Here is a 23,655-nt window from a genome sequence, read left to right on the forward strand (position 1 = left end):
CATGGATGCTGCTAGGCACCCTACAGTACACAGGACAGCCCCTATGACAAAATATTATCCAGTCCAAAATGTCCACAGTGCTGAGGCTGAGGAAGCCTCTTCTAGAGATTGTCCTCCCAAGCTGCTCGTCTCTTTTTCCTTCACCAACTAAGGCTTTACCTTGTACCTAAGAAATTCAATTGGCTTTTTTGAACCCTATATGGGTTCATACATGGGCCTCAGAGAGTCCACAAACTTGCACAATTCTGTTATTGTGTATGTATTTATTCTGCCTGTTGGGGAAGGGAGCTTTCATCAAATTCTCAAAGGTTGTATTCTATGTTCATTCTGCGTATGATTTCCCTACCTCACATTTTCTGCTCATTCATCACTTCTCTTTGCCACACTGCCGTTTTTCTACTTCATAACTTCTCAGCTGCTTCTCACATTGCTGCTTTCTTATCGTGGCCATATTTCCCAGTTCGAATTCCGAAGGTAAGGAATCTGATTATCCTGCTCTCCCCTATTCGGACAAAGCTTTTCCCACCAGACAACCTCATAGGCCCCTGGCCTTCCCACACCACAGCTGCCCTGGGTTCTGGTCAGGTCCCCCATGGGATGAGGAAGGCCAGTAGGGAGTCAATGTCACCCAGAACAAAACATGGCTGCCCAAGGCAGGCTCCCTCAGGACGGGCACTGGCTGAGGCAGGCATCGTGATTGCCGTGTCTAACAAAGATGGTCAGAAAACCCCGGGGTTAGGTTCTGGCTAGAGAAGCCACAAAGCACCTGGAAAGACAGGAAGATACTGGAGTCAGTCTGAAACTCCAGGGTGTGGCAAGCACATGCAGACCCTCAGAAGCCTAAGAGGAGGTTTTGCAGAACCACAAGGAAAAAAGAACTCAGGGACGAGAAATAAGGGTCAGGACTCAAAGCAGTGGACATAATCAGGACGGAACAGGCAGAAGTGCAGACGCAAGAACAGATCAATAAAACCCAACAGCTCAGCAAAGGTGAGGCAGCTGTGTCTCCCTCTGGCTGCCTTTTCTCCCCTCCTCTCTCACCAGAAGCCAACGCGTACACGCTGAGTGGAGAGGCCGCGAGGACAAGACAGTGGGACATGCGTGTGCTGGGGAAGTCGAGAAGCAGGACAGGAGGCAGGTCTGAGAGATCTGGTTTGTGTCTTGTGCCCTGGTTCTCTCTGCATTCCTTCTCTGTCTCTTTTTCCCTTCCTCATGCCTTTTCCTTAGCTGATTTCCCTAGGACAGAATTATTTTCTTTTTCGGACTGAATGGTAAAGAAGTATTTGTTTCCTAAGTCTTCATTTCAAAAGCAACAGGATAGAACTCTCTAAGAAAAAAGAAAACACAAATCTCTAAATGACATTAAATTACATTTTTATTTATGTAGCCTTGAATGGATTGTTCTACTTTCAGTCAGTAGATTTAAAAGGGGAAAAAAAACATGTTCCTCAGTCCAATGTTATAGATGGCTTAGATGACTGGGCAGCGTTACACCAGCACCAGGAAATATCTAGAGCAGTGGTTCTCAAACTTTGTTCCACATTAGAATTTTAACCCTCAGGCGGCACCCCACGCCATTAAATCAGAACATCTAGGGATGGGAGCCAGACAGCCGTAGTTTTTAAAGTTTCTCAGATGATTCCAATGTGCATCACTGGGGACTCACTGTCTAGGAGGTGATTTTAATAAAGCCCTGATCCTTGCTTGCTTTCTTGCCACTTTACTTTTCCTCCAGTAGAATGTAACAAAAGACACCTTTTATTTTTCAGTTAATTAAATTAAATCCCAGTTCATTGAGGTTGTGCTCTAATTTCATGCCAGAAGGCATCCAGCCAGGTAGTTGCTTACTTCAGTCAAAACAACAGACCAGCATTTTGGCATCGTGTAGTCAAGCAATGTTTTTATCCACTGATGAGTGGTTGTTAGTTTAATCTTCAACTTTGTAACTTGGTGTTTAAATTGATCCAAACACAACTTTGGACCCTGGAGATATCCGGACTTATTTACTGCCCACCAACCCCCTCCCCCACTCCCCGCCCTTATTCACCAGAGTGACCAGAAAGCAATATGATCTTCACAGCGCCAGATCTTGCTGTGATAATCCGAGGAAAGAGGAGCCATCAGGCCACTCAAGCAACATCTCAGCTGCTCAGTAAATCTTTCAAGAGCTCACCCAAGTCCCAATCTCAGCTTCCTGATTTCTTTTCCTCTTTATATGTGAAGCGTTTTGTTGTTTGTTGTTTATTTTTTTATTTTCATAGGTTTTTGGGGAACAGATGGTGTTTGGTTACCTGAGTAAGTTCTTTAGTGGTGATTTGTGAGATTTTGGTGCACCCATCACCCGAGCAGTATACATTAAACCCAATTTGTAGTCTTTTATCCCTCACCCCCTTCCCAACCTTTCCCCAAGTCCCCAGAGTCCATTGTATCATTCTTATGCCTTTGCATCCTCATCGTTTAGCTCCCACTTATGAGTGGGAGCATACAATGTTTGGTTTTCCATTTGTTGTTCATTTTTTAATAAACATGGTTGAAAAGACTAGGCTATAGTAGCTCATTAGGGCCTGTTTCTGAGTGTGGTCTGTTTTGCCAGCACATTCTCATGACCACTTGGCAAAAATGAGATTGTGACATTTTTTTGCTCCCAACAGATGTATTTTTGGTAGCCCACGGGTTCTTCATTTGTTTGTTTACAGTCTTTAAGGAGAGAAAACATGCTGTGAGGAAGGGATCAGATTGAAAACTGCTTAATCTGATGGGAAAAGCCTGAAACGCAACTTATTGATGGTCTTCAAAACTATGACAGGTTAGAAGGAAGAACATTCAAGCTAGTTGGTCTCTATTTCCATGGAGGAAGTGAGCTTAAAGTGCAGTTAATTGGGAGTATAGTGAGCCAGAGACAATAACTTTGGAATTAAATAACAAATTTGGCTGCTAAGAAAGTCTATGGCATCTCCATTCCTAAAGAATCAGTTTGCTGTGGAATGGGAGTCAGAAATGGGTGGGTTACAATTCTGCTTTGGTCTCTGACTCACCACGTGTTACATGGCTTTTCAGGGCCTGTGTTAGTCAACATTCCCCAGAGAAGCAGAACCAACGGGATATATATGGGTATACATGAGAGGAGATTTATTATGGAAATTGGCTCACACGATTATGGAGGCAAGAAGTCCTATTATGTGCCGTCTGCAAGCTGGAGCCCCAGGAAAGCCAGTGGTGTAATTCAGTCTTATTCTGAAGGCCTGAGAACCAGGAGAGCTGATAGTGTAGCTCCCACGCCACGGCCAAAGCCTGAGAACAAGAGAGAGGCCTGGTATAAGTCTGAGAGTCTAAAGCCCTAAGAACCAGGTGTCTGAAGTCCAAGGGCAGGAATAGAGGGATGTCCCAGCTCAAGGAAGGAAAATTTTCACCCCTTCCATGTTTTTGTTCTATTCAGGCCCACAGTAGATTAGATAAAGCCCACCCACATTGGTGAGGTCTGGACTTTCTTTACTCAGTCTATGGATTCAGTACCAAGTGTACTGGGTGTTTCTCCCAGAAGCACCCTCAGAGACACATCAGAAATAATATTTTATCAGCTATCTGGGCATCCCTTAACCCAGTCAAGTTGACACAAAATTAACCATCACAGGGTGTCAGCATCCTCATCTATCAAATGAGAAGTTGAGCTGGATAACCCCCAAAGTCCCTCATCGCATACGAATGTCCTATGATATTTAACAATAGGACATGTAGCCTTCTGCCTTGAGAAATTTAGGTACTAACAGAAATTGTTTCCCTGAGGTCCCTTCAACTTCAACAATTTAGAGTAATTCACCAATGTGTTTCCTATTTTGAATAGGACTAATGTGTTTCCTATTTTGAATTGCAAAAAAATATAAACATATCCATATTTGATACCAAGAAATTAGTAATTCTGTTGGATGTGAAAAGAACACGGGTTACGTAAGAATATGGTCATAATTGCTAGAGATATATACTGAAATAGGTAGGAGTAAAATAACATGATGTCTGGGATTTTTTAAATAAAATAATATATATCCAGATTTCACAAGATTTCCTTTGGGCTGGAAAGGTTTCTGAATATAGTGCCTGTGTTCTAGAAAGAGGAGTCAGGAGCCTAGAGTATGCAGGTGTTGATGGTATTGAGTGTTCTGTACACAGAACCAAGAGACTAGAGACTTTAGAGGCCACAAAATGCTTTTCCTAAAGACCTAGAACATGAAGGTTTAATTTATTTCTCTTTTTCTCCTCCATGTGTTTTGGATAGGTTGGTAAGTGGAAATCAATTACCCCTGAATAAAATAGAAACCCTGAGAGAGATAAGTGACTTTTCTGGGGATACATGCTAATGACAACATCAAAGCCAGAGTGAGGATTGAAGGGTGAGGTACTATGACTACCTCCCTCTACTCCTCCTTCCCCTCCTGCTGGGGAAATGCCAAAGGTATAAGTATCCTTTTGGCACCATTTGTCCTCCAGGGTTTCTGTGTCTGTCCTGTATCTCCTTATTCATTCTTAAAACTCTTTCTAGTGGTCAGAGCTCTCCTTTAAAGAAAGAATAACAAGACATCATAGCAGTGAACTCAGAGCATTATCACTGGCTTTTCACAGGACATGAGCAACTTTCTCACTGGAGGGGGCAGGGATGCTTGTGTGGTAGGTGCTCCTGACAATGATAACTTCACTTGAGCCTACCCTGAGAATGACCCTGTGTGGCAGATGCACCCAAATATATGTTCAGAGTTCCAAGCTAAGGAATTGGAAGTGGCCATCCCAGAGATTCATTCCTATCTATGAGGAACATCTGAACACCAGCCCGTCCCAGGGAATGTGGGCCATACAGGGGATCAGCATCCTTTGTTTGGGGTTAAATGAAGGTTGCCAGGCTGAGGTTGCTAGGGGGAGGGTGTTAAGTGAAAATGTTTTATAAACTGCATGCCTTTTGCCAGCGATTGTGGTTCTTCTTACCAGCCCACTGCCACTGGACCAGCAGTTCTCCTGTCCAGCCCGCCACCACTAGACCCTCTCCCCTATATGTAAACCCCCAGTAAAACCCCAGTGTCTCATTTTCTAGCTCTGGATCTCTTCTTCAGCCTCTTGAACCTAGTGCCATCCCCTTTGGAGTTGATAGGGATTCAGCACATCACTGCTACACTAGAATAAAACATGTGCTGTGTCCACATTAGGCCAACAAAATCCCATACCATCCAACTTTTTTCACTGATTAAAAATACTATTAAATTTTAAATTGGTTCATATAAGAAGTTGCAGAAAAGGTGTTTGTAGGCAAATCCAGCCGACTCACATATAAATCATCTGTATTCGTTTATTAGGGCTGACATAACAAAGCACCACAACTAGATGGCTTACGACAACAAAAATGTATTTTCCGACACTTCTAGAGGCAACAAGTGTGGAATCAAGGTTTCAGCAGGGCCATGCTCCCTCTGAGATGCTGGGTGGAGTCCTCCCTTGCCTCACCCTAGCCTCTTGTGGTGGCAGCACTCCTTGGCATTCCTTGGCTTGTAGCTGCATCACTCCGATCTCTGCCGCTGTTTTCCAAGGTGTCCTCCCCGTGTGTCTCTTCTCTGTCTTATAAAAACATCAGTCCTATTGGATTAAGGGCCCACCCCACTCCATTATTACTTCATCTTAACCAATTACATTTGCAAGGACCCTATTTCCAAATGAGGTCACATTCTAAGGTACTGGAGGACTTCAGCGTCTCTTTCGGGAGGATGCAATTCAACCCATAACACCATCCAAACAAATGACATTATGAGAAGGTTTCCATTTTTGTCCTCTGTTGTGGTTAGATTCCTGATTTTACATAATTTAGAGCTAAAAATTTACTTCCTGTCTGAAAAGTGATTTTTGACAAGGATTGAGATCACAACTCGAGTTCTGTGGCCATTGCTTGCCCTTTCAGAATCACTTGTCCCATCCTGTGTGCCATGTTCCAAAGAAGCCAGGTGAGCAGATGCTGGCAACACAGGGATGACAGCATAGACTACAGCTTTAAGTGAAAGGGACTCATGACTCAACCCTGTAGCTTGCCCTTGCTATGGTTGCCCCACCCCTCCCAACTCCTTATTCCTCCTGCTTTGCTGAAACCACAGCTGCCTTGAATCGAGCCATTTTGATTCTGCCGCAAATGAGCTGTAAACCAAATCAAGCCACATCAAACAAATCCAACCACCATCAAAAGCAAGTTAGTCAATTTTTGTTTTCTTTGCAATGGGGAGGGGTCATAAGAGCCTTGTATATCCCAGGGCAAATATTAATCTGTCTGAAGAGTCAGCTTGCCAACGGGTAATCGGCAAACAGGTTGGTGCTCATGAGAGCTGCACAGACTGGTAGTTGAGGATATTCGGTGCCAGGAGCAAACCCTAGCAGGCACCCTTGGTAAATCTGGCAGGCTCTGTGACTTCACCCTCTGCATTCGGAAGCAAGCATTCAAACTTTGACAGGCTTGCGACATGCCCAGGGTAAGTCACCTGGCTTCTTGGATTCTGGACAGATCTCCTTGTGCCACAAGCTCACTTCTCTTTCTCTGCTTCAGGACTAGGTCCTTCAAGGGGATAGCAGAGAAAGCATGTTTGCAGAATCCATGCCTTGTGCCCACTCCCACCCCACTGCTTGGCACTTTTAGGGAAAGTGGGAAGGAGTAAAGTTACTCTGTCACTGGCAGAGGAGGGACAGTAAAGGGAAGAAGAAAATGGGAGAAATGAGAAATAGGTACCCAATGAGTAAAAAAAAAAAAAATTGATTACAGTGCTTAAAACCTATCACTACAGTGGTGATGTTTCTGAATGATAGAGAGGGTGGATTTGGCAAAGCTTCTGGAATCTTTTCAGACTTGAGGTCCACCTCCTATCTTGAGACCAGTTAAGTTTCGACCCCACGTTTGCTGTGCTTGATCCCTTGACCTTTGTGTAAATCCTCCCAACTTTGCTAGGCCAGAGGAATGTGGAGTAAAGGTTCTGAGTTGTACAGTTCCACAGTGGCTCATCTCCTGGCCAATACCTTAAGGATGCAGGAAATATGAGCAGAGAACAAGACTCCCTCAATATTTAGAAACTGGATTGAGATTTCAATCCAAAGGATACAATTTGCCCATCACCTTAGTTGCTCGTACAGTAAATTGAGCACGTCAATAACACTAAGAGAACTTTTTCTCTTGATGCCTAAATGCCAATCACAATTTTTCTTAGTTCTCTCAATTGGCATCCTGGTTCCTGTCTCACTCCTACTGTAGTGCACACTTACAGAAATGAAAGCTGCCTACATAACCACCACCAGCATCCAGAAAGGAGAGAATTTGACACCATCTCTTTTTATCTCCACTAGTTTCTGCTTTTTAGTCATTAACAAATGGCTCTGGTTCCCTTTGCAGTGAAGACCCACAGAGGCAGAAGTCCCTGCTCTGAGTCAGTTCAGCTCTGATTTTGAACACTGACTGGGTGCTCAGCAGTAAGGGTTGAAAGGAAAAAGAGGGAATACGGGGAAGGAGGCAGAGATGGAGACAGATTTACAGGTCTTGCCTGAGAGTTGTGCTTGATAAGCAGAGAGCCAATTATCTCTGCAACTCCACCTTCCCAGCAGTCAAATACTTGATGGGCAGGTTAAAAAGTGAGGAGGTGAGGACAAGATTAATTATCAAGTCTCAGAGGAGGTGAATGAAATGCCTTCTTGTTCATTGCTATTTATTCAAAAAGAGCTGCTGAACATGAAAGAATATTATCATTTTTGCAAATAATTAGAGGAAATAATAGGCTTGTATTTTTTAAGCAGCTTTATTGTGATATACTTTATGTTCCACAAAGTTCACTTGTTTAAAGTACAGCCAGCCCTTTGTATTCGCAAGTTTTACATCCATGAATTCAACCAATCAAGGATAAAACATATTCTGAAAACAAATGATAATACAATAAAAATAATACAAAATGTAAAACAATATAGTGTAACAAATATTCACTTGCTATTTACAGAGTATTCGCATTGTATTCAGTATTATAAGTAACCTAGAGATGATTTAAAGTATATGGGAGGATGTGACTAGGTTGTATGTAAATACTACAACGTCTTGTATCAAAGACTTGCGCATCTGTGGATCTGGTATTCTAGTATTCATTAGATCCACAGATGCGCAAGTCCTTGATAGAAGATGCTATAGTATTTGCATATAACCAATTTGTATGTGGAACCAATCCCCCATGAATACTGAGGGACAACTGTATACGATTCAATGGATTTTATTATACAGATGCTTCTCAACTTACAGTGGGGTTAGATCCCAACAAACTCATCGCAAGTTGAAAGTTAAAAATATTGTTTAAGTCAAAAGGATGTTTTCAACTTATGATATTTTCAGCGTATAGTTTATCTGGACCTAACCTCATCAAGAAGCAGGTTGAATGCCTATCTCTTTTGCACCCTCATAAAGTCAAGGAATCATGGAACTATAGTAAGTTGGAGACCATCTGTATTTACAGTTGTGCAACCATCACTATAATCTAATTTTAGAACATTTCATCACCCCAAGAAGTACATGACAGCAATCACTCTCCACTCCTTTTTCTTCCTGATCCCCAGCCCCTGGCAACCACTCATCCACCTTCTGTTTCCATAGATTAGCTTTCTAGACATTTCACGTAAATGGAATCATGCTATCTGGGGTCTTTCGTGCCTGGCTTCTTTCACTTACGATATTGTTTTCTGAGGTTTATTCGTGTTGTAGCATGTATCAGTGCTTCCTTTTTTTCTATGGCTGAATAAAATTCCAATGTAGGGTTATACCACATTTGTATATCCATTCATCAGTTGATGGACAACACACTAGTATTTTAACTAAAGAGCAAAGTGCCATGATCTCTTTAATCTGAATTGTACACCTTTTTAGCTGTACATGAGTTACTACGACAGTTTCTGATCTTAATATCTTAGATTTAGACGTATTTAGTATTGATAATAAAAATGACTTCTGTTTAAGTTTGTGGAGAGTTGGGGTTTGCAGGATGATGTAATGGTGATAGCACAATAATGTCATGATATTTACATCTGTGTTTTTCAACTATCTTAATAGAGTGGGTCTGTATTTAAGACTCCATTCCTCCCTTCTAATAAAATAACATTTGAATGACTGGAGTTTTCTTAATGGCATGCACGTGGAACACTGTACCTGCAGTTGTGTGTTCAGCTGACAAGTTCACAGCTGAGTGTGAAGCCAAGCTACAGCAGGTCTTCCAGGGGTCTACTTGCCGCGTGGTCCTGTCTGTTGGCATCAGATTTGCCCTTCACAGCTTGTGGCTTAAGTATGAATGAGAAAGCATGGAAAAGAGGAGGGATTGGGAGCAAGGAGTTCTGCAGGTCTTAGAATCCTCCCTGGGATACATATTCAGGCAGTTCTTACTCCAGGTGGCAAAACCCTGCACAGCCATTCTTCTTATATGAGGAGTAGAGGCCGACTGAAGGCTCTATGATCCTGGCATGGCCATCTCCTATCTTTGGGACATTGAGCCAGTATTTAGCCCATCTCTTTCTCATCAGCAAGTGAAGATAATAATGGTTCTTATTTCCTAGAGATGTTTTGAGTATTCCCATAATTCCTAGCACGTACCAGATGTGCAATCAATGTTAGCTGTTAATAATCATTAGCATATATTAATTACTTGCTATTTCCTAGATACTGTGTACATTCACAATCATCCAAAAAGGTAGCAAAAGGTAGCAATAGATATTTCCACTTTACAGGTGAAGAAATAAGACTCAAGGAACTTACATGCCTTGCTCAAGGTCACAAGACTAGATAGTGGCACAAGTCATATTTAGATCACTTTTGGTCTGATTCAGAATCCTATACACATCCAGTGAACCATGCTGCCTATATGTAATGAATCGGGTGGGCCAATATTCACACACAGTAACACAAAGGAAAAAAATCCTCCAATTTTTTATAATTAAAATGAATGATTGATGCAATTGGACTACTTTGGAAAATAATGTCACCAAAACCGATGAGGGGGAAATAAAAGTGAGAACCTGGGATGAAGCAATTGGGACAAATTTGGGCCTTAAAGAATCTCAAAGCACATTATTTGCTCAATGCTATAATCTTCCCAGCTCTGGGGAGCCAGATCCCCTGGCTTATGGAGACCAAAAGAAACCACACATGGCACTCTCGGGCTAAAAAACAGTATATGGACTCATTTCCATCAGCTAGAGAATGAGTCTATTTGCCCATGCTAATATTTCAGTTCTCAACTTAATAGCTTAAGATGTTCCCATTATCAACATCACTTACCTACCCACAGCACTTTTAAATTAGCCTTGGGAAAAATGAGTAAACAGAAGCACAGTTTATCATTCTGCCAAGTGCAGCTACCCCTGAAGAAGGCAGTTTTGGATAGCAAAACAGACAACTAGATTGAAAAACAGAAGTGTCAGCCTTGACACATGCTACTAATTTGCTGCTTCGTAAGGGTCATTTGCTGTGTTGCCCAAGAGTGAGGGAGAAAACAGTTCAAAGGTCAAGGACAAATGGCATTTAGATTTTGCCCAACCAGGCTGACATAATTGGAAAACTAAAACCCATCGCCTGCTAACATTCCCCTCTCAACAGTCTTCCTGATTATGCAGTGTAAAATAGGAACAATTTTGGCTACTGATCTTAAATAATCCTAAGCCCTGGATACTAAGACCAGGAAATATGTATTCTCTTATACTTTTAGATGTTCTCAATTGAAATTAACATGAACATAGCAATTTTCCACTTTAATTAAAAGAGTGTGTTTTTCCACTCATGGTATTAGTGGCTTCAAATGCTTAAAGAACCTTTACAGAAAACCCCTTATGGGGATTAAGAGATCAGGACAAAGATAACATTTTAAGAATGTTCTTAATATTGCAATGAATTGGGAATTATTTTTTAAACCATTTCCTTTAGAAGTCTAAACAGTGTCTTTTCATCACTCGGAGGTATTTTTTAATCACTAGTTCCCAGTCCACTTTAAATTATTAGTGTAGCCCTAGCTTGTAAATGCCCCTCACCATCAGGGAAAGATGGATTTACACTCATGACCTCTGAACTAAACTAAGCAGAAAGTCATTTCGTTCAGGTCCACTGCTGGTGGCCACCTCATCCCCATGTCCAACCCATCATTGTCCCAATCAAGATGATCATTGGCCAATTTCTACAGACTCACATTCAGGCCAAAGTTACTCACCAGACTGGAACAACCACCTGTGTTTCAGTGATGCTGATTTGGTCCTCTCATGCTTGTAAAATCCAGCTCTAAACTTTACTATTGCTTGCTGGTCAATCAAGGAGACTTGGACTTTGCTTCTTTTTAAATTATCAGTAGTGTTATTTATTTACCTCCAAAAGGATTCTAAGTAACCCACTCTAGATATAGATCTGCTAATAACCAGTACTGTGGCCTTGGCAGGTTATAACAATAATAAAACTTCTAACTTTTCAGAGTGTTTCACTGTTACAAAGCACTTCCATACACCTTCTCTTGTTAAAGTTATTACCCTCAGAGAACACCAATTGACTGATACACTTCTGATAAAGATAGCAGATGAAAAACATTTTGGAAAAAAAGGGGTCTGGACAAATTCAAAGGTAACCCTGTTAATCTGTTGACTGGTGGGCCTAGAATTTCAGGGTGTTGATCCAACTCTGACTTCAATTCTGGCTCCCAGAGAAGTCCCCCATCATGGTTATTTGTCAAGAACGAGAGGTCAGAAATGCCAAAAATAGGAGTTAGGGTGAGTATTCTGTCAAAAATTCGTGCAAGGAACTTCTTGTATAAAATAAATAAATTAAAGAATTTGGCCTGGATGTCAGTGCCTGCAAAAGGGACTTCAATATTCCCCAGTAAATTACTGTAAGGATATCTAAACTCTGGACTAGGGGTTATAGACTACAGATAAAACTGTAAGCCTCCTGCCTCTTACAGTCATAGCATTTCGGAGTTGAAAGTCCCTTTCCTGGTCTTGTAGCCCTGATCCAAGTTGCTAACCCCTCTAGGATTTTACGTTGTCTCAGCATAAGCATGTACCATGAGGAGGAGCTCACCTCCTACCAGAGTGGCCCATTTCATCCTTGGCCGTAGCAGTCTATTGACTGGTGGGCCTTAAAATTAAAAAGCTACTTTGCCTTGTAATATGACCCATTTGTTTTAGCTCTGCCCAGCCATGAGCAATCGGAATGTCCGGTAAAGAACTCCTCTACCATTTTACTGAACCCAAATTTGCCTTAATGTAATTTCCACCAGTTGGAAGGTCTCTCTTCTTGTGCCTTTGGATACATTTTTTTGATGATTATAGCAGCCCTGAATGATTTCAGAGACAGGGCACAAAGCTCCATTGTCCTTCCCAGTCTTAACTTCTCCTTGTCTTCTATATCATCTATATCTTTCCCTTTTCCTCTGACATCTTCCCCCAGCTCTGTTATAATTCTTTTTAGAAATTAAACACAAATTCCTACATGGAAGGCAGAGGAATTCAGTGAAAAGAGCAGAGGAACTTGGTCCAATCCCTGACAAGTTTCCACGTTTAAAGCCTCATAAATACTATGATTTCCCTGATGGGGGTGGGAGGGTAGAATGACAGACTATAAGTGACTATTTATTATAAACGTCAATGTACTATAAAGCTACTGAATACTTTAACAGTAAATTCTAAAAGACCTCAAGCAGCTTAGCTCCTTGTTTTACATCAGAACACATTAAAGAGAGAAGCAGCCTGACTTTTCCAAGGACCACGGGACCAGTTAGAGTTAGAAACAGAACTTAGATTTTCTGACTCAAAATCCCTTGCTCCCTCCACTGTCTCTCTGTTAAACAATGAAATCAATAACATCATCCAGGCAAAGGCCCTAGGATAGCACCCAACATGTATTAGGTGCCCAATTATTATAGGCTGAATAAATATGAGAGTGAACAAATCAATACATGAATAACTAGGACTCATTTTCAATGATGACATTTTACAAGTTCCCTCCAAATGTCACTTATGTTTTTAGTCATTCTTTAATTAGCTCCCTATTAAGAAGCTTGGTTCTCAAAGTGTACTTATGAAGATTAAATGAAATAAAGCATTAAAGTGCTTAGAAACAATGTCTGGCAGCCAATAAATGTTAACTAACTGCTGTCTTTCTGTTTTTTAGCCATTTTTTAAAGTAAGATTATGCTGATGCTGTCAGGAGTCTCTAATCTGAAAATCACTTTACAATCCACTAACGAAAGGAATTCTGGAATTGCAAAAGGATTACTACTATTTGTCAATTCCTATCCTTCACCTGTAACTAGGCCACCCACACCTACCCCTTGTAGTTGGCACCCATCAAGACACAAACAAAATATTGGATTCTTTCGCTTCCTCATCTGGGCTTGTGTTTACTCCACTCCTGACCTTTGGGCACTGTCTCCCATTCCCAGTCAACACTTGCCAATTGGACCTGACAGTTGACTTGACTTTACCCTATTTATCTTGCTCCCTCTGTCTCCATCTCAATCTCAATCAAGATTTTGTAATTCCCCTTTGGTTCCTCCACTCTCAGCCACCCTGGTACCTCTACTCCTAAACAAGGCCCATGCCTTTGACTCAAGTGGATGTGCTTGCTTCTGCTCAAGCTCAGCCTGCCCCAAAAGAGTGATTCCCAAGTGTTTTATTGGATAAACTTCCTTTTCATTCAAGAGCTCCACATGCATGTCTATAAATTGCCATATGTAATCTCTATCAATTGCCAGAAATCTTGCAGATTTCTTTCTGAATCTGAGTTTATCTGACAATTTGTCAGGACTAAAGACTAACATTGGCCTAATGTCAGTTTATCTGACAATTTGTCAGGACAAAAGACTAATCTTGGGCTAATGTCAGTAAACAAGAAAGAGCTCAGGAACAGAAAACCAAACACCGCATGTTCTCACTTATAAGTGGGAGCTGAACGATGAGAACATATGGACACATAGGGCAGCAGGTTGGGGGAACAACACACACTGGGGCCTATCAGGGCGTGGGGAGGGAGAGCATCGGGAAGAATAGCTAATGGATGTTGGGCTTAATACCTGGGTGATGGGTTGATCTGTGCAGCAAACCACCACGGCACATGTTTACCTATGTAACAAACCTGCACACCCTGAGCATGTACCCCAGGACTTAAAAGTTGAAGAAAAAAAAAAACAAGAACGAACTTCAGTAAATTCATCAATTAGGATTATACCTGTGGTTCTGGTGTGGACAAGAAGTATTTATTATCTTTTTAATCTCCATGTCTTGCTAAATCCATCAATTAGGATTATATCTGTGATTCTAGTGTGGACAAGAAATATTTATTGTCTTTTTAATCTCCTCATGTCTTGTGATGAATTACCATGTATTATTTTCTCATTTGTTAATTGTGTATCAACTCCCACTTTATTCCACCCAGAATGTAAGTTTCTTCAGAGCATGGACTTGACCTGTTTATATCCACAGCTCTATCATCAGCACCTAAAATACTATTTGGCAAATAGTAGGCAACCAATTGGTATTTGTTGAATACTGAGTGAATGAAAGAATAAGTGAATGACTCAGAAGCAGAATGGAATTGTGGTTGGAGCACAGCCTTTGGCATCAAAGAGTTCTCGGTTAGTTTTGGATATGCAACTTCTTAGCTATGAGTCTTCTCTGAATTTCAGTTTCTTCATCAATAAAGTAGGGGTAATAATAGTGCCTACCTCATAGATTTTGGGGAGCATTAAATAAGATAATGCCTGTAAGGTTCTTAGCATGATAGCTGGCATATTTTAAGAACTTAGTAAATGTTGTCTATTATTTTCGGTGAAAGTCCTCAAATGTTGAAGCTTATCAGAGGTAATTGAATTATTTAATATGGCTGGTAGTGATGATTGTACTAAAGACAAATTAGTACAATTAGTCTGTCAGCAAGATTTGATTTAAAGAGTCAGGCTGACAAAAAAAATGTATTGGTCACACCCACCATATTTAAAGCACTATACTAGGCTTTCAGGAGGGGGTGGGATGCAAGGATGGATATGACACAGCCCCTTCCCTCTAGGAACATAGAACTGAGAAGACTTACTATGTGTGCACTGTACCATGCTGAAGATACAGAAATGTGAGGCAGTGTTACCTCCCACATCATCCAACTTACTCTCCATGCTCTGCAGAAAATTCTTCTAAAACACTCAGCCTTTGCTTTGAACCCCTATAATGACAAGAAACTCACTGACTTATGAAACAGATGATTCTCTTTGGGAACAGTAGTCACCACTAGAATGATCTTAAAATTAGCACAAATCTACCACCCCATGGTTTTTACACATTGATCAAACTTCTGCCTTCTGGGTACCTCTAGAATAAATTCATTTTGCACTCTTCTATCAGAGGTCAGCAAAGTAATGCCTGCAGGCCAGATCCAGCCCATTTATTTATATAAATAAAGTTTTATTGGAACACAGCCAAGCTTATTCATGTACATGTTGTCTACGGCTGCTTTTGTACTACAGTAACAGAGTACTTGGAACATTTCAGCCTACAAAGCTGAAAATATTTACTATTTGGCTCTTGAAGAAAAACTCTCTCAACTTCTGCTTTATGTGACAGAATTTGAAGATAAACAACATGCTTTTTCCTAAAGTGAGGAGCAGGGAAATGAGCACAGTACTCCAAGTGGGAGCTAATGTAGAATTCACAGAACTAAGTAGTACTATCACCTCCCCTGTTCTGGATGCCATACTTCAAATAATGTGACCAGAGATCAGGTTGGTCTTTGACTGACACACAATACTCAAGTATATAAAAGATGAAATCTGTGAGTTATTTCTCCCAGGAGCTTCTATTAAATTATGTCTCCCCACCCCATAATGGTATATCCTCATGTTGGGACCCCACCCCATAATGGTATATCCTCATGTTAGGAAGTATATACAAAATTTTACACCTTTCTTGCTTGTCCAGAGCAATCAGGCACAATTTAGCACATATTCAAGGGCCATCTTAGGGTCAGACAGAAAAAGGATGGCATGCGCAGCTAGGATTTTGAAGAGAATGTAAAGAGACTCTTTACATGCCCAGGGGTAGGGTTAGAAGAACAAGGGAATTTGTCACCCCCCTATCTGCATAAAGAAGAGTGGAGAGGGAAGAATTTTGCCAGGGCCCAGTGATAGCTGGAGTCATGACTGCTTAACTAGTCTTGTGGTAAAAGATACACAACCACGGCTAGCACCACTCTCTAAGGCAGGCAGGGAGGGAGGGAAATCAATACCCTGATATGCCCATCTCCATGCTCTACCCACTGTGGGTAGAACCCTACTTGAAGCTGGAGGGCACAGGAGTCAGACTCACAGGGCACAGAGCAGGTAAAGAATAGACGTGGGAGCCAGGGCAGAGGATGACAAGGGCTAAGTGGTAAGCCAAGCATTTCATAAATGCTGAATGAATAGTAGATGAATGGACCAAGTGGGCCCAGGGCCTGTCACTCAATAAGTGTTTGTTGAACTGCAGAAGCCATCCCTTTATGCCCGCCTGCCCCGAAGCCCTCACTGCTGCTATCTGCTGTTCCAGATGTCCCACCCCCAGCACAGCCCTTGTCCTGGTTCTCCACTCCCTCGCTGACCCCTCAGTGTTTCTGCCAAGAGTGTAAAAACAGTCTGGATCTTATTTGGGAGATGACAGAACGGAGCAGGATTTGCTCTGAGCAGAACAGGACAACTCTAATCAAAGAGAGAACTTTAAGTTCTAAAATAATTCTTAGAATCTAAAATTTTTTTAAACAGAAAATTTAGTGTCACTGCACCCTATGGAGAAAAATGAGTGGCTCCTAAGAAACGTGCCCCAGACATCTGTGTCACAGGCTCTGGATCCAACAGACCCCTTATTATCAAATGCCTTGGGGCTGGCTGTCTTATGCTCAGATGGCCCTTGTCACATGGTAGCCTTTGATTGTAAAGACTTCCAGGCTCTTGATTGATCATGCCAACGCAGCAATGTTGAGAAAGTGGTGTGTGTGTGTGTGTGTGTGTGTGTGTGAGAGAGAGAGAGAGAGGTTGTCAATGGCATGAGGGTGCTAGTGGCCAACCACAGCTTCCTGCCAGTCACCTCCTCCTCTGTCCATTGAGTCAGCATGGAGAATATTCAGCACTGGCTTCCTCAAGGAATAATCCTGAAGATTCTGGATTTTGAAGACTTAGAAAAAGCATTATTTTGTCTGCTACTCTGGTTAGATTATTTGCCTTTGCTTGGAATGGGCAAGACAAAACTGGGCATTAAATTATGAATTGCTGTTCATATATATCGAAGCCCATTTTAAAAAGTAGCTGTAGGCTGGGGATGGTGGCTCACACCTATAATCCCAGCACTTTGGGAGTACGAGGCAGGCAGATCATTGAGGCCAGGAGTTTGAGACCAGCCTGGCCAACATGGCAAAACCCCATCTCTACTAAAAATACAAAAACTTCGCCAGGTGTAATGACATGTGCCTGTAGTCCCAGCTACTTGGGGCAGGGGGCGGGTGAAATGGGAGAATCACCTGAGCCTGGGGAGGTTGAAGTTGCAGTGAGCTGTGATTGCGCCATTGCACTCCAGCCTGGGAGACACAGTAAGACCCTGTCAAAAAAAAAAAAAAGATCCATACCTCTAACAGTTGACCCTTCACGCCTCCGAGACTCAGGCCAGTCAGTCCCCAGAGTCTGAAAGTTCTTATACAAAACCCAGAATTCCAGTTCATCTATAACTATGTCAGAATTTGTTAAGAAATTTCATTAAAGTCTCCAGGACCAAATTTTATGAAATCTAATCCCAACTAGGATAACTGGCAAAATTTGAGTAAGCTCTATAGATTAGGTAATAATACTGTGTCGATGTTAATTTTCCGACGTTAATTATTGTACTACATTTATGTAGGAGAATTGTCCTTGTTCTTAGGAAAACACACTGAAATATTTAGGGGTAAACATGCATCATGACTGTGACTAGTTCACAAATAATTAGGAAGTAACTTTTATATACAGAGAAGAAAGATTATAAATCAGATGTAGTAAAATAGTAACAATTGAGGTATGTGGGTCGAGGGTATATGAGATTTTTTTTTTTTTACTATTTTATAACTTTTCTGTAAGATTAAAATTACTTCAAAATAAAGCTGCCAAAAAACTAATTCCAGAACACTAGAGCTGTCTCATGCCTATCACTGAGGGGCCAATGTTCAGCCATGCTACATACTGCAGAGTGAGCCAGAAATGGAATCTCCCGTTTTGTCATCTTGGAGCTAAAATGAATCATTTCCTCTTTCAGCTAAAGAACTCTCCTATTCATGGAGGCGAACACTGAGGATGCTTTCCACATGAACCCTGAAGGTAAGGGGGACTTGTTCTCATGCCCCTCGGTCACACCACCCATCTGCCCCACTGTCCGTTTCATCCAGGGCAGGGGCTCAACTATCTTGGTTTACAGAATATCATCTCAAACCAGTCAATCTCTACACTGGCACATTCTGCTGTCTTCAAAGGCTGTTTCAATCTCCCCAGCCTGTCCAGCTCAGAAAACCTGATGTTCATCCTTTTCTGTTTTTCTCAAAGAAAATACCAAAGCTTTTAATAGCTGATATCTCCTAGTGGTGCAATCATGAGAGATTTTTATTTTCTCCTTGTAGTTTTCTGTAATTGAGAGATTATCGACAATGACTATGTTACTTTTATAATCAGAGAGAGAAATATTGTGCTTGCTTTTATTTTCTTAAGCAACTCTACATAAATTCTTGCCACAGCTTTCTGGGCCCCGTAATGTTACTGCTGTGTCTCCTTCCTCCCAGCCCTCATGGCAGGACTCACGTGTGACAGGCTCTGGGTCTTCTCTCATCTGCCAGTGGCAAGGAAACCCTAGGCTGCCAGGACTGCTTAGCAAATAGATCATGAAGTATTACGACTCCATTTTACAGATGGAGAAACCAAGCCCCCTGACTTCCCTCTGTCTACACTACAGTCAAATGGGATCTGGACCCACTGAGATGAGCTCGACATGTACGACTTTGAGGCTGTACTCTCTCATTCAGAGGAAGTTAAGGAGCCAGGAAGATAGGAAAATGAGGAAGTTATTGGTTGAAGAAAATCCTAGACAAAATTTTCCTGGGACTTCTTGGGGCCATCTAAGGGAACTTACTAGTCTTCCCACATTGAAACATGATAGCCCCTTGAGAGCCATCATGCCGCTTTGGTGTCAAGATCTGAGCCTGAACTTGCCCTCTGGTCCAGGGTTTCTCAAACAACACTGTAGCCATTCTGGGTCAGATCGTTTTGGGTAGTGGGGCTCCTCTGTGCATCATTTGATGCTCGGCAGCATTCCTGGTGTCTCCCACTAAATACCAGAAGGACACCACCCCACCCCAGCTCTAACAACCAATGACATCTCCAGACAGTTCCAAGGAGGACAAAACTCCCCCCAATAGAAGTAACAATAAAATAATGTTTCCAGGCTTTGCCAAATGTCTTCCAGGTGGGGACAAAATTATCCTACCAAAAACCACTGCTTTAAGTTGCCTCAGCCCAGCAGAAGCTTTTGTTTCTCATGGAAATCGACTGAAATTTGTAGTGTTCACAATAACATTAGCAATACTTGCAGAAGAAGTGCCATCAGTCATCAAAACGCTCTGGGTACAAGAGTGCCCCACAGCATAATAGCCCTGCCCAGGAGCATCTGGTAACATTGGAAGTGGTGAATCGACCCATTCAGACTTCTCTGAGTTGCTTTCTCCAGTCTTGGCTTCTACCCCTTGATGCCAAATGCCTCACGCTATTTACTGGAAGGAAAGGCAAATGAAGGAGAACAGGGCAATGCTGAATACTGAGTGGACCTTTCCTTTAAGAGTTTGAAGAGGTCAGAAAGCACCCAGTAGTCAGAGCTGTGTTGCAAAGCTCCCAGAAAATTTGGCCGCTACTTTGTATTTGTGTGTGTATTCATTATTCATAGACATGTATTCATAGACAACATTATTGCTTAAAAGATTTGAGACATATTCTCCACTTCATTTTATATAATTTTAACTTTTTACAGCAAACGGGTCACCATTCTAAAGAGTGGCTTAACCAGAAATCCTTTTTTAAAAAAAATTAACCAAATAGTATAGAGTAGATAAGGTGGCAGTAGCAGATTTATCTGTGGTACCAATTGGCAAACCAAGGCCCTAAAAGGAAATTCCAAAGCCCTAGGGTTTGTACACACACTTCCTATTCATCTTTAAGTGCACCTCATAGACCTTTTATTCCTCTGATTGATCTTCCCTGACCCCTGCACCCAGCCTCCATCGTCCTCCACCCTTTCCCAACCTGGTGTTTGGATTACAAAGATACTTCTGATTCCAGTGGCTATCTGTGAAATCACAGACAGGAACTTGAAAGCAGTTACATGGTCATCCAAGAGAAACAGAAACACAGCTCAGTTTCAGGGTGAAAAGAATATCCAGAAAGCAATATTCATAGAAGAATTCAGAGGGGGGGAACCTCCTTAAAAGAGGGGATTAAAAGTTAAGAGTAAAATTGCAATTCCTGTCCAAGACTAGACCCAAAGTGCCGCAGTCCATTTTGCAGCCTTTTATATGATGTCTGGTCCCTCTAACTTAATTGTTAACTTTCCAGTCCTGTCCCAGTGGTAATCATCACTCCCTAACAATCACTCCCTCATGCCCCATACCCACCCAGGGTGGAACAAACTGTCTCTTTGCCTGGCATACCAGATTCTTTTGCAAGAGCCCTGGCATCCTTCAGGCTCTGCCCATTCCAACCCTCCCACCTCCAGCCCTTTCCCAGGCTCCCATCTGCACTCTTCTGCCCTTAACTCTCTCCAGACTGCAAGAAGCCAAGAGGAGATTAGAAGCAGCCCAGGGTCCTCGGGAGGATGTGTCCACCCATAGGGTGTGCTTTGAAGTTCATTTAAAGCTCTATACTTATAATATTTTCCTCCACCACTTACCTGTTATAGTTTCTCAAATTCCTATCATTTGAGCCTCTGCTTTGACTAAATTGTGGCATTACTCAAAACCTACACATGTACCTAAGTGAGAAAGGCCTTAATTTATAGATAGCAATTTGTTTATGAGATCGTCTTGCTGGTGCTTCTGTAAGAAGAGAGCCTTGGGATTGGGACACAGGACAAATTAATTTTGATTGCAATGGAGAGACTGAAACGATTGGGATATTGAGCTCTAGACCTGTACTGTCTGATACACAAGCCACTAGCTACTTGTAGCAATTTAAATATAAATAAATTGAAATTAAATAATATTAAAAATTTCATGCCTCAGTCACATTGAGTACATTTCAAATGTTTGCCAGCCTCATGTGGCTTGTGGCTACCACCATTGGACAAAGGAAATCCATTGGACATTTCTATCGTGATTGAAAGTTCTACTGAATAGCATGTCTCGAGATGGAGGCTGGTACTTCCAGCAGAGAGTTCTGGAAAAGAGGTGCAGCCCAACATCACCAGCTCTGTGGGCAGGGATAGAGAAGAGTAGAAGGAACCGAATTCCAAAAGGGAAGGGAGCCAAAGCTCAGGCCCAGCCCTGAGCAAACATGCATCTGCCGCACCCAAACTCTTTATGTTAACAAATGGAAAGAGAGGAGCCACTGGGGTCGGCTTTGTAGCCCATTTCCTCCATTGGATGGCCTCTGAGTTCTGTGGGCTTCTGATGAAGCAAAAGACCGCATCCTGAATCCTGAGGCAAGAGGGACTCAGAGTTTCACTCACATACGGGAGCCACTGGGCTCCCAGACAAAGGGAAATCTCCACCCTAGTGACACAAGGAGCCAGGCAGTCTCCCGGAGCCCACTTAGAGCAATGAGTTTCCAAGTCAAAAGACATTTCAAGGAAGAGGAGCATCTTGTCCATCTGAAATTAGGCCTCCACTCAGAAAAATCTGAGGAGCCTGGAGGGTTCCAAGGAGCAACTGTAACCCCAACTGATGATGGTGGAGCATTTATCAAGCCTTGCCAATGACAGTGGTTCACGCTTCAATAGCACTTTGCAGCCATGTGGCATGCTTACACAAAAATATCATTTATTTCATCCTCACAACAGTTGACTGAGGAAAGCAGGGCACATGTGACCCTCTCGACACTTTACATTAAAAGATACTCATGCTCAGAAAGAGGAAAAGACATGCCAAATTCAATGTGGCTGATGAATGACAGGACCAGCTCTAGAAAACAACCACCTATTCTGTCTCTCTCAAGTGATGGGGTTACTTGGTACCTGTCCAAGTCCCTAAATGTGTCAGCTCCAAAGTGTGTGCCTACCCATGGATCATGCTGCAAAGTCAGTTCACATCCAACTCCAAGCTGACAACCGAGCCCTTGAAGACTTCTGCTAGGCCTCAATGTCAAGAACATTCCTAAACCAATCACAGGCAAAAGGCAAGTGAGATCACCATGGTTAGCTTAGACTGATACCTCCTCATCCCCTGGGGCTAGATGCCTGATACCTAACAAAACTAGATACCTAACAAAAATGAAGGCAGAAGTGGGTGTTGGAGAAGCAACCAGCAGTGTCTGCCAGACCCAGCTATACTCAGGGCTATGATAAAGAAGAGGGGCTTTCTACTCCTCCTTCTCCCGAAGCAGCCTCCCCAGGCAACCCCTCCTGGCCTCCTAGGCCAGGTCAAATCTGCCCGCTGTGGGTTCTCATGGTACCTGCAGGGCTCCTCCTTAGCACTTGCATCATTTACACTGAACTGTTTTATTAGCTCCTCTCTTCAGGAGACTGGAAGTACTAGGAGGTTTGTTTCAGCAAAACATTGTATTCTTAGGACCCTACCCCTGCATCACAGATACTCAGTTGATATTTGTTGAAGGATTAACAGATGGGTGGGTGGGTAGATTGATGAATGGACGGATGGATGGATGGATGGATAGATAAATGGATGGGTGGATAGATAGGTGGGTGGGTGGATGGATGAATGGATGGATGGATGGATGGATGGATGGATGGATGGATAGGTGGGTGGGTGGGTGGATGGATGGATGGATGGATGGATGGATGGTTGGATGGATGGATGGATAAATGGGTGGGTAGGTTGATAGATGGATGGAAAGACGGGTGGGTGGGTTAATGGATGGATGGATGCATAGATGGGTGGGTGGATGGATGGATGGATGGATGGATGGATGGATAAATGGGTGGGTGGATAAATGGGTGGGTGGTTGATGGATGGATGGAAAGATGGATGGGTAGGTTAATGGATGGATGGATGGATAGATGGGTGGGTGGATGGAGGGATGGATAGATAGATGGATGGATAAATGGGTGGGTGGATAAATGGGTGGGCGGGTTGATGGATTGATGGAAAGATGGGTGGGTAGGTTGATGGATGGATGGGTGGGTGGGTGGGTGGGTGGATGGATGGATGTTCCAGCCACTACATAGGTCAACTCTACATTTTCTCAAAATGCATTGTAAAGAGCTGGATCGTGGTTTCCCTCCCTCTTCCCCACAAGTTGCTCTGGGAGTATGAATTGCCCCACTCCCAGACCAGCCTCGCTAAGGGCCCTGACTATTAATACTCTGGTTGGACAGATGACTTTTCTGCAAAGAAAGGGCTCCTGAGGGAAGCTGAATAAAATGGGGAAAAAAAGAATGAATATAAGCCAGTAA

The 23,655-nt window shown here is 42.4% G+C and overlaps 1 protein-coding gene across 5 annotated transcripts in view; it reads left to right on the plus strand.

The window, feature by feature from the left end:
* Positions 1–23,655, plus strand: part of PRLR (prolactin receptor) — a 180,944-nt gene that overhangs the window by 93,311 nt on the left and 63,978 nt on the right. For all 5 annotated transcript variants that reach the window (XR_001717767.4, XM_001150064.8, XM_063811324.1 and 2 more), the window contains one exon: positions 18,307–18,368. The gene's annotated coding sequence lies outside the window, so the exon portion shown is untranslated. The remainder of the gene's footprint in view (positions 1–18,306; positions 18,369–23,655) is intronic.

Source organism: Pan troglodytes, chromosome 4 (genome assembly GCF_028858775.2).
Source record: "Pan troglodytes isolate AG18354 chromosome 4, NHGRI_mPanTro3-v2.0_pri, whole genome shotgun sequence".
Lineage (NCBI taxonomy): Eukaryota > Metazoa > Chordata > Mammalia > Primates > Hominidae > Pan > Pan troglodytes.